The 14,285-nt window shown below is 43.6% G+C and overlaps 2 protein-coding genes across 3 annotated transcripts in view; one reads left to right on the forward strand and one right to left on the reverse strand.

Moving 5' to 3' along the window:
- The window catches only part of chlsn (cholesin), a 352,112-nt gene that overhangs the window by 236,359 nt on the left and 101,468 nt on the right, over nt 1-14,285 (forward strand). The gene's annotated exons all lie outside the window — the stretch shown is intronic.
- The window catches only part of gpr146 (G protein-coupled receptor 146), a 92,669-nt gene that overhangs the window by 6,022 nt on the left and 72,362 nt on the right, over nt 1-14,285 (reverse strand). The window contains exon 1 of one of the 2 annotated variants that reach the window (XM_078240179.1): nt 5,476-5,756. The exons of the other annotated variant lie outside the window; for it this stretch is intronic. The gene's annotated coding sequence lies outside the window, so the exon portion shown is untranslated. Of the gene's footprint in view, nt 1-5,475; nt 5,757-14,285 lie in introns of those variants that run through there. 2 annotated transcript variants of the gene reach the window in all.

Here is a 14,285-nt window from a genome sequence, read left to right on the forward strand (position 1 = left end):
TGGGGGGAAAAGAAAAACATTTTGTACAGTTATGGGGTTAAAGCAGGAATAATGGGATTAATTACATAGCTTTTTCAAAGAGCCAGCGCAGGCATGATGGGCTGAGTGGCCTCTTGTGCTGTGTAATTTTAGATCACTAGATATGCTTGATCGTTAAAAATTGCTTGATTGTGAATTTGAGGCTGTTCAAACCCTGTACCAGGCTTTGGCACAGAAGAGAGGGAGTGCTGCATCCATGGAGGTATTGTTTTGGTTAGACCATCGGTTCATAATCCCAAAATTCAATATTTTATGGAATTCCTAGCAATGTCAAATGAGCTGTGGTGACTGCCTGCTGGGAAGGTATTCCTTGAACCGATCCTCTTAAGGGAAATAATTCATTCCCAATGATAACTGCTTGCAGGCTTCCTTGCGCTGCATCAAAATCCAAAGAGTTTGATGGCTTTAGCAGATGTTGTTTAGAACATAACTAGTCATTTTATCCATTATACTACCATACTGTCCACATTATAATCGTGTTAGTCGAAGCCGACTCTATCCGCTAACTTGTTGTGAAAGTGCATTGTCTGGACAAGCCAAGTTTTACTAATCGCAATGATACATTCTGTCATTTTGTATTGGTTTGACTTTGAAAAGGGAACAATAAGCTCATAAACTAGCTATGTGCCTAAAGTTTATTTTAATTCCTTTCTCATCATACCACTTTGTGGCCTGGAGGCTGGAAGTCACCCTTTTTGGAGTTTATTGCTGGCATAAAGCTTTTCATCAGGAATTAATGGTCCAGAGTTCGTCGCAGAATGCGTAACAAGACTTTAGAATCATAGAATCCCTACAGTGCAGAAGGAGGCCATTCGGCCCATCAAGTCTGCATCGACCACAATCCCAACCAGGCCCTATTCCCGTAATCCCATATATTTACCCTGCTAATCCCCCTGACAGTAGGGTCAATTTAGCATGGCCAATCAACCTAACCCGCACATCTTTGGACTTTGGGAGGAAACCGGAGCAACTGGAGGAAACCCTCGCAGACACGAGGAGAACGTGCAAACTCCACATAGACTGACCCGAGGCCAGAATTGAACCCCGGGTCCCTGGCGCTGTGAGGTAGCAATGCTAACCACTGTGCCACCGTGCCGCCCTTTACTTTGCATCCATGTCTTGAGTAAAAAATGAATTGCTATCTTTCAGCTTGACTTGTACCGTTTGTCAGTGTATTAATCTTTGGAGAGCTTGGGCAGCACACACCATTTCCAGTGTCTTTACAATAAGCTTTATTCTTAACTCTAGGCAGGCTGCCTCATAGGCACTATTTGCACAGGGTCACATTTCAGTCCATAGAATGCGAGGGCTTGCCTGTGCGAACAGCCTTTTGTGGTGCGCATGAACTCAGGGCGGCAATGTGGCACAGTGGTTAGCACTGCTACCTCACAGTGCCAGGATTCAATTCCGGCCTTAGGTGATTGTCTGTGTGGAGTTTGCACTTTCTCTCTGCGTCTGCGTGGGTTTCCTCCAGTTTCCTCTCACTCCAAAGATATGCAGCTTAGGTTGATTGGCCATGCTAAATTGCCCCTCAGAGTCAGGGGGACTAGCAGGCCTGCGTGGGATAGGGCCTGGATGGGATTGTCGTCGATGCAGGCTCAATGGACCGAATGACCTCCTTCTGCACAGGAATTCTATGATTCAAAGAAAGAAGGTTCGAATTGTTGTAGCAAACCATGGTCCAGTCTGCTTGTTCTAGAGGTTTAGTTGGATATTAAAAATCCCACGGGACTATTTATATAAGACTAAGGTATTCTCTGACCATTGTGGTCACTGTTGCTCTCCCAGTCACTACTCTGAAAAGCATTCATCTCATTGCTGTGCTGGAGGACACCAATGTCCACTTGCCTTTTAGAAGAAATTCGCTGTGTGAAATGCTTCAAGATGTTTTTGGCACGATAAGGTGGCACAGTGGTTAGCACTGCTACCTCACAGCACTAGGGACCCGGGGTTCAATTCTGGTCTTGGGTCACTGTCTATGTGGAGTTTGCATGGTCTTCCCGTGTCTGCATGGGTTTCCTCCATCCGGGTACTCCGGTTTCCTCCCACAGTCCAAAGATGTGCAGGTTAGATTGATAGGCCATGTTAAATTGCCCCTTAGTGTCAGGGGGCCTAGCAGGGTAAATACATTACAAGGATAGGGCCTGGGTGGGATTGTTGTTGGTGCTGACTTGATGGGCTGAATGGCCTCCTTCTGCACTGTAGGGATTCTGTGATTCTAAGATGTTATAAAAGTGCACATTGCTTCGATGGCTGCCTGCTGACCATTCCATTCTATCCATTCATTGCAACAATCCCACTGGAGGAGTAGGAGAGTGTAGTGGTTGTGGGACTGTACTAACAAGTCAGAGGAAAAGAGTTTGAATCCCACCACAGCAAGCTATCAATTGGAGTAAGTTATATGATAGCTCAAGAAGAGAACGTGTGCAAGAAAGCTGCTGAACTGTAACAATGATCCAGCTGGGTCACCATTAGGAAAGGGAACCTGCCATCCCAGTTGACATGCTGGAGACAGTTGTGCTTGGAAAGGGAAGTGATAAAGATAATGTCAGAGGTCCACAGCAGAACCCTGAGATTTTACCTCTTGGCATGAGGTTGTCTTTGTCGGTTGCCGACATTGTGAGATGCCCAGCCGCAATGGAGTGCAATGTGAAGATGGTTTGGGAAGAAAATGGTTTGTCCTGAGTTGTTGTCCAGTTTCATAGAGGCAATGGACTAGATCCAACACTAGACCTTCTACCTACCATGAGAATACTGGAAAGCACATGGAGAATTGGCAAGAGGTAAATATAGCTTTATAACTAACAAAAAAAATATAAAGTATGTAGGAAAATGGAAAAGGAAAATTGTCCAGATATGATTTTTATCCAGATACTGGAATCTGAAACAGAAACAGAAAATGCTGGAAAATCTCAGCAGGTCTGACAGAATCTGTGGGGAGAGAATAGAGCCTCCTCCAATTTGCGTTGGGGTTCGCTAGAACATTGCAAAAGGCCAAGGATGGACATGTGGACAAGAGAGCAGGGTGATGTGTTGAAGTGGTAAGCGACAGGAAGGTCTGGGTCCTACTTGCGGACGGACCAAAGGTGTTCAGCAGAGTGGTCACCCAGTCTACGTTTGGTCTCTCCGATGTAGAGTAGACAGCATTGCGAATAGGGAGTTTAGGTATTTGAGATAATTAAAATAGAGGCCTGTGATTAATTGGTGAGTAGCTTTCATTCCTGGTAGTTGCATGTTTGGGATCATAAAGCAGCGTTACATGAATTGTTAAAGGACTCTGGTCATCTGGAAGGCTGAACTGAGAGCTTTCAGTTGTACTATTGATGCTCAAGAATATTTTAATGGCTAGAAGTAGCCATTTCTACTTCCATAATTTAGAACCATTGAACTATCGAATCACTACAGTACAGAAGGAGGCCATTCAGCCCATCAAGTATGCACTGACTCTCTGAAAGAGCATTTTACGAAGGCCCACTCCCCTATCTCTGTAACCCTGCACATTTACCACAGCTAATCCCCCTAAACTACATGTCTTGGGACACTAAGGGGCAATTTAGCATGGTCAATCCACCAAACCCGCACATCTTTAGACTGTGGGAGGAAACTGGAGGAAACCCACGCAGATATGGGGAGAACGTGCAAATACCACACAGTCACCCAAGGCTGGAATCGAACCCAAATCCCTGGCGCCGTGAGGCAGCTGTGCTAACCACTGTGCCACCCTGCCGCCTTTTGCTGTGAAATTCATCAAGTCAGAATTATTTTTGCCTTTACAATAACCCCCACTTCAATTAACACGAGGCTCCAACCACAAATCCCATTGATGCAAATCTGAATCACTAAATAAAATAACAGTTGCTTCGAAAAGATGTTAATGGACTTTTAACAAAACCTTGACTACTCCCACAGCACAGGCAGATATATCAATCAGGACAATTGCTGCTCAAGTATTCTTTTATTTTAAAAACAATTTTGTTGAATGTAAGGACTGTAGGTTCTCAACAACAACTTGCATTTGTATAGCACCTTTAGTGTAGTAAATTACCACAAAGCAGGGACCGCACTGCTGCCTCACAGCACCGGGGACCCGGGTTCGATTCCTGGCTTGGGTCACTGTGTGGAGTCTGCACATTCTCTCCGTGTCTGTGTGGGTTTCCTCCGGGTGCTCCGGTTTCCTCCCACAGTCTGAAAGACGTGCTGATTAGGTGCATTGGCCGTGCTAAATTCTCCCTTAGTGTACCCAAACAGGTTCCCGAGGGGATTTTCACAGAACATCATTGCATAAGCCTACTTGTGACACGAACAAATAAACATTAAAACGAACAGGATTGTTACCAGGCAAGATTTGACAGGGAGCACATCAAGGGATGTTAAGACAAGTGCGTGTCAAAGAGGCAGGTTTTAAGGGGTGTCTCAAAGAAGGAGCGGTGGAGAGGCCGAAAGGTGTAGGGAGGGTATTACTGCTGTATACAGATTAGGTCCCAGTCTCTCCTCTTGACTTGTTAGGGTGGTGACCCGCTGGAGTGCTGAATTATGCAGCCTTTCACCCAAACAAGCACTTCCCTCAGGGGAACTTTGAATGTGAGTGCTGATGTGCCATTCTGACTGTCTCTATCCTTGCGATTCCAGTTCACTGACTCTCCTTTTCAACTGCCTTTAATCAGCCTGTAAAACAACTGATGCAGCAATACGGTGCACAGTTAGAGTCAACCCAGACCCGATGTCTTAAAAATTCAATTCCCAAACAAAAAGTCTCTCCTCTGTATTGCTGCTAACCACTTGGTGCAGGTAAGCATTTAAGCAGAATATTTTTTTTGCGGCTTACACGAAACTGTAGTATGCGACATATTTAAAATGGCACAAAATAGCAAAAAGTATTGGTGGGGAGAGATGCGGAAGGATTGGTAAGTAATACTGCGATGGGGAACACAAAGTTCTGCATTCTACATGCAAAACTCTCAGAAGTGTCGAACGCTGTTTAATGCTTGGAGGAGGTAGGTATTATTGGATGGGTTATAAACATATTAAACCAAGCCAAAAAGCTGCTTTCCTGATAGCAAACAATACAAGGAATGTACACAATTGTTCACTGCTGATCCGGCATCACATACAATAAAAACTTCACTGCAATTTCCTGCCTGCTTGTCGCTCTGATTCAATTTCTAATTCAGTACATCCGTACATTACCACAACAGCTAGTTTGTTGTTTGCGAACCAGAAAATCATTTCATTTTGTCCCCCTGTTCGCTGGGCCACCCGGGGAATGTTATCACTTGTAATAAACTGCCGGTCAGATGGGCAGACTGAACCTGCTACAATGTAGAAATAACCCGCAGGAAATATTAAGCTCCCAGTCTTGCAGTTTAAACAAGTGCAGCCACTCCAGGTCCAAGCTACCAGCAAAAATGTAACAAGAGTGCGGTGAATGTTTATTACCTGTCCAGGCGGTACGTCCAGCTTCATCATTTTAATCCCTCCGAAAGCTCCAACACGTGTCTCCTCTGCCTGTCCTTACGCCTGCCTTAAGCTTAAGTGCGGTGCCACCAACCTTCACTGCTCAGCGGTTAACATAGACGACAGTGAACCTGACACTGGACGGAAGTAAGTTGCACTGAAGGCTTTTTCCTGTCAGTGCTGCTTTTTCATTCTTCACTCTCACTATCAGCTGGCACAGCATGTTGCGATGCACTTGGGGCTGTGTTTGTGTGTATATGTGTTATTTTCCTCTGTTAATGAGTCATAAATATTTTAAGGTTGGCTTGGCAGATTACACACAAACTCTTCCCTTTTTTTGTGCCAAATAAGCACAGAACAGTTGAAGGAAATGATTATGGGATTGAAGTGTACTTTGACTCTATTGGTTCAAAAATATTTTTTTCACCAGCTGACTTCAACAGGAGAAGTTAACTCTTTTGGTGCTGAATGCCTTTGGTTTTTTTTTTGAAAGTTCAGCTCTCATTCTGATGAATAGGCTTGCACCGGTGCCAAGTACAGATCTACAAAGCCAGAATTCGGGGTACATTTCTTCACTCTCCCTCCCCATGGGTCTCCCCCTCATCATGAGACTCACCACCACCTTCTCAAGGGCAATTAGGATTGGGCCATGAACGCTGATCTAGCCAGTGACACACGCATTTTTAAAATTCATTTGTGGGACATGGGTGTCGCTGGCTGGCCAGCATTTATTGCCCATCCCTAGTTCCTCTTGTTTAGAGGGCAGTTGAGAGTTAACTGTGGCTCTGGAGTCACATGTAGGCCAGACCAGGTAAGGAAGGCAGATTTCCTTCCCTAAAGGACATTAGTGAACCAGATGGGTTTTTCCGACAATCGAGAATGGTTTCACGGTCATCAGTAGATTCTTGATTTCAAATTTTTTTATTATTGAATTCAAATTCCACTATCTGCCGTGGTGGGATTCGAAGCCAGGTCCCCAGAACATTAGCTGAGTATCTGGATTAATTGTCTAAGGCCATCACATTCCCTAATCCCATGAATGAATTTGAAAAAAGCTCCTGTTCGTGTATCTACTCTGCCTATTTCCAACTCCGTAATGCCGTTTGACACCACCCAGTCTCAGCTCATCTGCTGCTGAGACCCTTATCCCTTCCTTTGTTTCCTCAAAACTTGACTATTTCCTGGCTGACCCCCTCAAATTCAACCCTGCTTAAACTTGAGGTCAACTAAAACCTTGCTATCTGTGTCCTTACAACAAATCCCGTTCACGCATCAGCCCGATGACCTACATTGCCTTCTGGTTAAGCAATGCCTCAATTTCAACATTTTCATCCTAAAGGCCCTAAAGTGTGGAATTTCCTCCTTAAACCTCTCTGCCGAACACTCTTCGCTCAGTTAAGATGCTGCTTAAAATCTAACTCTTTGACTCAGCCTTTGGATCTATCTGCCCTAATATCACCTTATGTGGCCTAGTGTCAAGAGTTTGCTTTGTAATGCTCCTGTGTAGTTCCTTGTAATGCTTTGTTTTACCTTTAATGGCAGGATGAGCGGAATAGGCCAAGAATCATATGTATATGGCTCACACGTGACACATTGTAAGACTCACCTAACCCACAGAGCCAACTGGAAAATTCTGAAATATTAATATGCCATCATGTTTTTTGATGAAACATCAACTGCATTATACCTGTGCAAGTGTACTTGTGAAGTTTTGTTCTCACACTCTTGAGGCTACACTGACAAGAGCGGTTAGCAGAGTCAGAGTCTTCCTCTTGTGTTACTTTCCAATTCTGGCTTCTCACACCCCTGATTTTAACTGCTGCACCAGTGAGAAGCTGTGCCTTCAGTTGTTGAGCTTTGACATTCTCTCCTTAAACCTCTGCCCCTCTCTACATCTCTCTGTTTCTATAAAGCCTACCTCTTTGGCCAAGCTTTTGATCATCAGCCCTAATAGGCTGGTAGAATGGTTGCATCACAGAAGGAGACCATTGGGCTCATTGAGTCAGTGCTGGCTCTCTGCAAGACCAAATCAGAGTCCCACTCTCCGCCCATTGCATTGTTGAGGGTATTGTAATACTCGCATTGAAATGACGATTGTAGTTTTTAAAAAAAAAACAAAATTCCTCTCCTTCCGGGCTTTGTGCCGGTGTTGATCCATTGAGGCATTGACCTAATTCAGAGGCTTCTGACAATGACATTCAATCCAGCCAACTGTTAGAAAGTATACAAGGATGGTCTAAGGTTACTCAGTGTGCCTGAGCTTGATATTGTGATACCCTCTTTCATCATTTGATGCATGTCATCAGGTCAGCAAGGTTGTTCACACAAATAAAATCCCTCTTTTGCGTTTTACTCTTACTGATTTCAGAATATTAGCCCACACCACAGCAGCTGGGCCGCACCTCCCTAATGTCCTTTCACCACCTTTCCTGTGTTGACCCCAGTAGATTAAGAAGGAGGAGGTGTAGCCCACAGACATTTGTTTCATATGCTACATTTCGGTGGCGCCAGTGGTGCAAACATCCATTTAACCAGTTTTAGAAATACAGTATATATTGGACAGGATTCTCCGGCTGTTCACGCCAGCGGGATTCTCTGGTCCGCTGCTGTGAATGGAGATTTGGCTGAGTGCAAAATTCTCTGTCCTTGCTGGCAGCGATTGGCAGGGCATGAATGGCTGGAGAATTTCGGTCTTGGGGCGAAATTTTCCTGTCCCGCCCACCATGGGAACTGTGGCGGATGGGACACAGACCATGCAAAAGTCCGTTGATCTTGGGCAGGATTTTCTGAACTTGGGGTGAGCGCAGCCAGAAAATCCCACCCCTAGTCTCTGATTATTCAAATCAATGACTTTGAAGAAATAGTCAGTACGGTGGAGCAGCAGGAAGTTTGCAGCAGTCACATTATTCAATTGTCTTCTTTGCGCTGTTTATGAATGATTATCCAATTTCTTGATAACATGAGCTGAGCATTAGTAGCTGGTGATCACAGCATCTGAGGGCAATATTATCAGCCATTCAACTTCAAATCTATTTAGCCCAGTTAAAGAATATTCCAGTTTTAACCCCGGGCTCCTTCAGGTAAACTATGAAGGATTTCCTGAGTATAATTCATATTCTGACCTCCTTTACCTGGATAGAATATTCTCGGGATGATGCCTACTCAAGACCAATATATAGCTTAGAAGGAAAAAAGACTAGTGTTTCTCGCACACCTTTCACCACATCAGACACTTCCAAGGTATCTTACAGTCAAAGTGTAATCACTGTGATAATATAACATAAGAACATAAGAACTAGGAGCAGGAGTAGGCCATCTGGCCCCTTGAGCCTGCTCCACCATTCAATAAGATCATGGCTGATCTTTTTGTGGACTCAGGTCCACTTACCCACCTGCTCACCATAACCCTTAATTCCTTTACTGTTCAAAAATTTATCTATCCTTGCCTTAAAAACATTCAATGAGGTAGCCTGCTTTACTGGGCAGGGAATTCCACAGATTCACAACCCTTTGAAGAAGTTCCTCCTCAACTCAGTCCTAAACCTGCTCCCCCTTATTTTGAGGCCATGCCCCCTAGTTCTGGTTTTACCTGCCAGTGGAAACAACTTCCCTGCTTCTATCTGATCTATTCCCTTCATAATCTTATATGTTTCTATAAGATATCCCCTCGTTCTTCTGAATTTCAATGAGTATAACCCCAGCCTAGTCTCTCCTCATAAGCCAATCCTTTAAACACCGGAATCAACCTAGTGAATGTCCTCTGTACCCCCTCCAGTGCCAGTATATCCTTTCTCAAGTAAGGAGACCAGAACTGTACACAGAACTCTAGGTGTGGCCTCACCAGCACCTTATATAACCTCACTGTTTTTAAACTCTATCCCTCTAGCAATGAAGAACAAAATTCCATTTGCCGCTTTAATTACCTGCTGCACCTGCAAACCAACTTTTTGTGATTCATGCACAAGGACACCAAGGTCCCTCTGCACAGCAGCATGCTGCAATTTTCTTACCATTTAAATAATAGTCCATTTTGCTGTTATTCCTACCAAAATGGATGACCTCACATTTACCAACATTGTACTCCATCTGTCAGACCCTTGTCCACTCACTTAGACTATCTATATCCCTTTGCAGACTTTCAGCATCCTCTGCACATTTCGCTCTGCCACTCATCTTAGTGTCATCTGCAAAGTTTGACACACTACATTTGGTCCCCAACTCCAAATCACCAATATAGTTAAATCTGTGCACAGCCAGCGTCCAGAGACAGCAATGTGGTAATGACCAGGCCATCCAGTTGGCGGAGAGATCAATATTGGCCAGGACACCAGGGGAAACTGCCCTGGCTTTCTTTGAATAGTGCAATGGGATCTTTCACGTACATCGGAGAACACGCACAGATCCTGGGTTTAACACCTTATCTGAAACAGGGCACTTCTTGACGGTCCACATTCACTCATTACTGCACTAGGGTGTCCGTAGAGATTATACGTTCAAGTCCCTGGTCCCACATACAATCTGGTTCAGAGGTGAGATTGCTAACACAGAGCCATGGCTGACACCCGTATGGGAAAATGGTCAGGAAAGGAGATGAATTGCTTGAGGTGTTGAGGTAGAGACGATTGCGATGTGAACCAGTATCACCACACTTAAAACAGACTCACTTTCTATACTCTGAAACGTGAGCTTGATTTTACTTTGCAGCCTTCCTGAACAGGATCCAAACCATTACACTTTTGTAACTCACACCTAGAGTACACATTTCATGGAAAACAGGATTGCTTCATTGCTGTGTACTTTGCCAGTGTTTGAGTTGCTTTGATTCTCTCCTGAGACTCTAACGGCATGGATTGACAATAAATTTATTCAGAATTGGCCTTGTCAGAAGCACCCTATACTATCCCCGGTTGCGAGGATTACGTCCTTTCTGTTCCCAAGTCTCTAGCAGCTGTGAGGAGCTCTAAAAGTGGCCCTGTGTTGACTCTAGTTGGTAAGGATTCAGAGACTACCAGCTGTATGCCACAATGACCTGGCACTTTCCATCAAATTATTTTTGAATCAATTTGTAATAAAGCATGTTATGTTTCCTACTGTATTAACCCAGATTATTTATTTTAGTGATTCTGCAATCTGTCCTGTTCCAGCAAATAAATCAGCCCAGTTTACTGCACTCAGCCTTTGCTGTAATGAACTTTCCCTTGTTCCATACAATGGTTTTACAATTTCTATCACTAAATATCTCCCATCATTCAAATCCGTTTGTAATTTGACTTGATTGATCGTCCTCCTGATAAGATATCATTGCTACAACTGTCGTGACCTTGAAAATGAAAGAGGAAGAGTCAGAATTTAGTCATTTAGGTCACTCCATTTACGAGAATGAGTGAGCAAGGTTCATCAAGTGAATGGTGGCCAGATGCTGAACAGGCCATTCATCTCCTGTCTGCTGACCTGGCTTTCCTTTGGGTTGAGATCTGCAGCTAAATATCTATATTATGGTCATTGTAATAGGGCTTTGAGTAGAATGTTGCATTTTGTTTTCAGGAATGAACTCTCTATCTAACACAAACACAACACTCATTAAACTGTTTGGTTTGTTTATATAACTGTAATGTTTTTTTCAATTCATTTTTAGAGATACTGTACAAGTTTATACTGCATTTCTATATGATGTTGGGCTGGGGGGAAGTGAGTGGATCTAATGTTGATCTCTCAAGACGATTAATGTCGCCTCCAATCAGTAGGCTAATGCAAAACAGTGGGGAGAAAGTTTATTGTTAATCTTACTAGCACACTGGATCATTAACGGAAATAAAGTGATTTAATTATGCTTTCCTCTAAACTATATGCTAAGTTGATGTATCATGTGACCAAGATGTGTTGCACTGGGCAGTAGATACTTGTTTATAACCAACTGTTACTTTTCTCTTTGAAAACAATTATAAGCTGTTAAAGAGTGAATTCCTTTTCCTGGCAGGAGTGAAACCATGATTGGGCAGGGGACGCGGCTAGCCCATTGCACTGGGGATGTGGTGAGGGTTGTGATCGTGGTTTACCCAAGCTAGGGTGGGGTAGAGGGTCAGGGTGGCCAGTGAGGTCGGACCATGGCTTTACCTGATACCTTTTTTCAGAGCCATCTCGGCCTTTTGGCTGGGATGAAGCGTTAGATCAAGCCCGGGAGTGACTCATCGTTCCTCATGTGGAGACCATGGTCGGACTTAGCTTGAGTTGGCTTTTTGATTGGAATTTGAGTACCGAAAGGTTAAAAAAAACTATTTGAAAGTTACAGCATTTCTGAATTGTAACCTCAATAAAGCCACAAGTCCAAGCCTTTATTCTAGGACTGCGCACATACGTTGACACTGTATGTATGTACGTACATTTGCATGTATATTGTGCCATTAACAGAGTAAAAATGTCCTGAAGCATTTCAAAGGAGAGTTAGCAAACAACAACAACAAGCCATGTAAGGAGATAAAATGTTTGGTCAAAGAGCTGGATTTCCAGGAGTGTCTTAAAGATTCTGTACTTAACTATGGAATGAATTGGAATAGATTTTTTGGTTTTAAAAAAAAACACGTTGAACTTGCACTCCGTTGCAAAACAGTTATTTTGAGAACCCAAAAGTTCCCCAGATTGTTTAACCACAAAACAACTTGCTGTACAGCAGCCAGCGAATTCCTGGGGGCGGGAATTGGAAAGAACGGATTCTGATTGCTATGTTCATTATGGTGGAACAATGAGTTATTAGTGATGACACTGGAATGAATGATGCCATTGTTTTGTTCTTTGCCAAGGAGATTACACAACTGACCATCGTCCATATTTTTGGTATGTGGTTGCTATTTCTGGTATCTAGCATCACCTTGGAATTGTTGAATTGGAAATACGATATGGTATTATTGAAATAAAGAACGGCTTGTATTTATTAGCACCTTTCATGGCCTCGGGCACCCCAGATTGCTTTACAGCCAAAGAAATACTTTCAATTATAGTGGATGTTGTAGAAAAGGCATCAGCCGATTTGCACGGACCACGCCCCTACAGATAGCAATAGGATAATGACTAAATAACCTATTTTTAGTGATGTTTGTTGAGGGATAAGTGTTGGCCACAGTAAACCTCCCTCGCTTCAAAGTAGAATCCTTTGGGTGAACGGGACCTTGGTTTAACATCTAATCTCAAAGATGGTATCTCTGACAGTCAGTACTTGATCAGCAGTGTTACATGATTTACGTGCTCATTAGTCTGAACACACAACTGTCTGACTCGAGATGCGATTGAGTGAAGGCTGGCACCTAATGGCAATGTCTCAGGCATTCATATGCTCGTTAGGGGGGGCGGTGGCTTAGGGTTTCAAGGAGGTGCCCTATATTTCAGGCCATTTTCTATCTCAAGACATCCTTGAACCATGTTACCGTTGGTCTTAATCTTTATAATCCTTTGTCCCCGTATCTGCATGGCTTTCCTCCAGGTGCCCCGGTTTCCTCCCACAGACCAAAGATGAGGTGGAGATGCCGGCATTGGACTGAGGTGGGCACAGTAAGAAGTCTCACAACAACAGGTTAAAATCCAACAGGTTTATTTGGAATCACAAGCTTTCGGAGCGCTGCTCCTTTGCTAGATTTGCCTGATGAAGGAGCAGCGCTCCGAAAGCTTGTGACTCCAAATAAACCTGTTGGACTTTAGCCTGGTGTTGTAAGACTTCTTACTGAGTCCGAAGATGCGCAGGTTAGGTGCATTTGCTATGCTAAACTGCCCCTCAGTGTACCCGAACAGGAGGCAGAGTGTGGTGACTAGGGGATTTTCACAGTAACTTCGTTGCACTGTTCATGTAAGCCTACTTGTGACACTAATAAAATGAACTTTAAACTTGTTTGGATTTTTACAATAGTAAATCGCTGTCCAGATCTTTTACTAACCCATCCAATATCCAGGTAAACCAAAGCGAGACCCCAGGATTGTAACCAAGAATCCTTGCTCCATTCACCAATTACTAGAATGTATCACCGTGCCTCTGCTTCTGAATCTGTTTTCTATTATAGCGACATTCAGGATCTAAATCAACAGTTGGTTGATTTCAATAAAACAGATAAGTGTAAGTATGTAGTTAAAATCACTTTGCTTTCCCCATGATATATTCAGTAACAAAAACAACACCTGTTTTCTGTCCAAAGAACAGAAGTTTTTACAGCTTTAACATAGCCCAGCGTCACAGCTGATTGGCACAGATTTAAGGCAGAGAATGCTCCCATAGCTGCCTGGAAGCTAAGAGTGTCTCCCCTGGGTAAAACAGGTTTCCATAGGAATGCAATTGAATCACTTTGATGTTACACAGAAAACAAAAGAGCATCCCTCATTAGATCCACAACAGGTTGGGCTGTGACTGGTTGGAACATCACTTTTTGTCATTGAAATAGAAGTGGCTTTGCAGCAATTGAATTGGAGTCATGGGATTGTTACAGCACAAAAACAGGCCATTTGGCCCTTCATATCTATGCTGGCTCTCCAGCTAAACCTTTAAATCTGCCATCACCACCTCTCCCCTCATTAAAAAAACACCATTTATCCCAATGTCCTAGCAAGCTACTGCCCCATTTCCAACCACCCTCTCCCTCCCCCCCTCTTTACTTCTGCAAAGACTTTGAACATGTTATCACCTCTTAAATCCATTCCCATCTTTCCTGAGACTCAATGTTTGAATCCCTCCAATCAGGTTTCCACCCCACCATTGTATCAAAATGCCTCTTCTCAAAGTCACAAATTCCATCCGTTGTGACTGTTACAAGGGT

Source organism: Mustelus asterias, chromosome 23, assembly GCF_964213995.1.
Source record: "Mustelus asterias chromosome 23, sMusAst1.hap1.1, whole genome shotgun sequence".
In the NCBI taxonomy this organism is placed as follows: domain Eukaryota; kingdom Metazoa; phylum Chordata; class Chondrichthyes; order Carcharhiniformes; family Triakidae; genus Mustelus; species Mustelus asterias.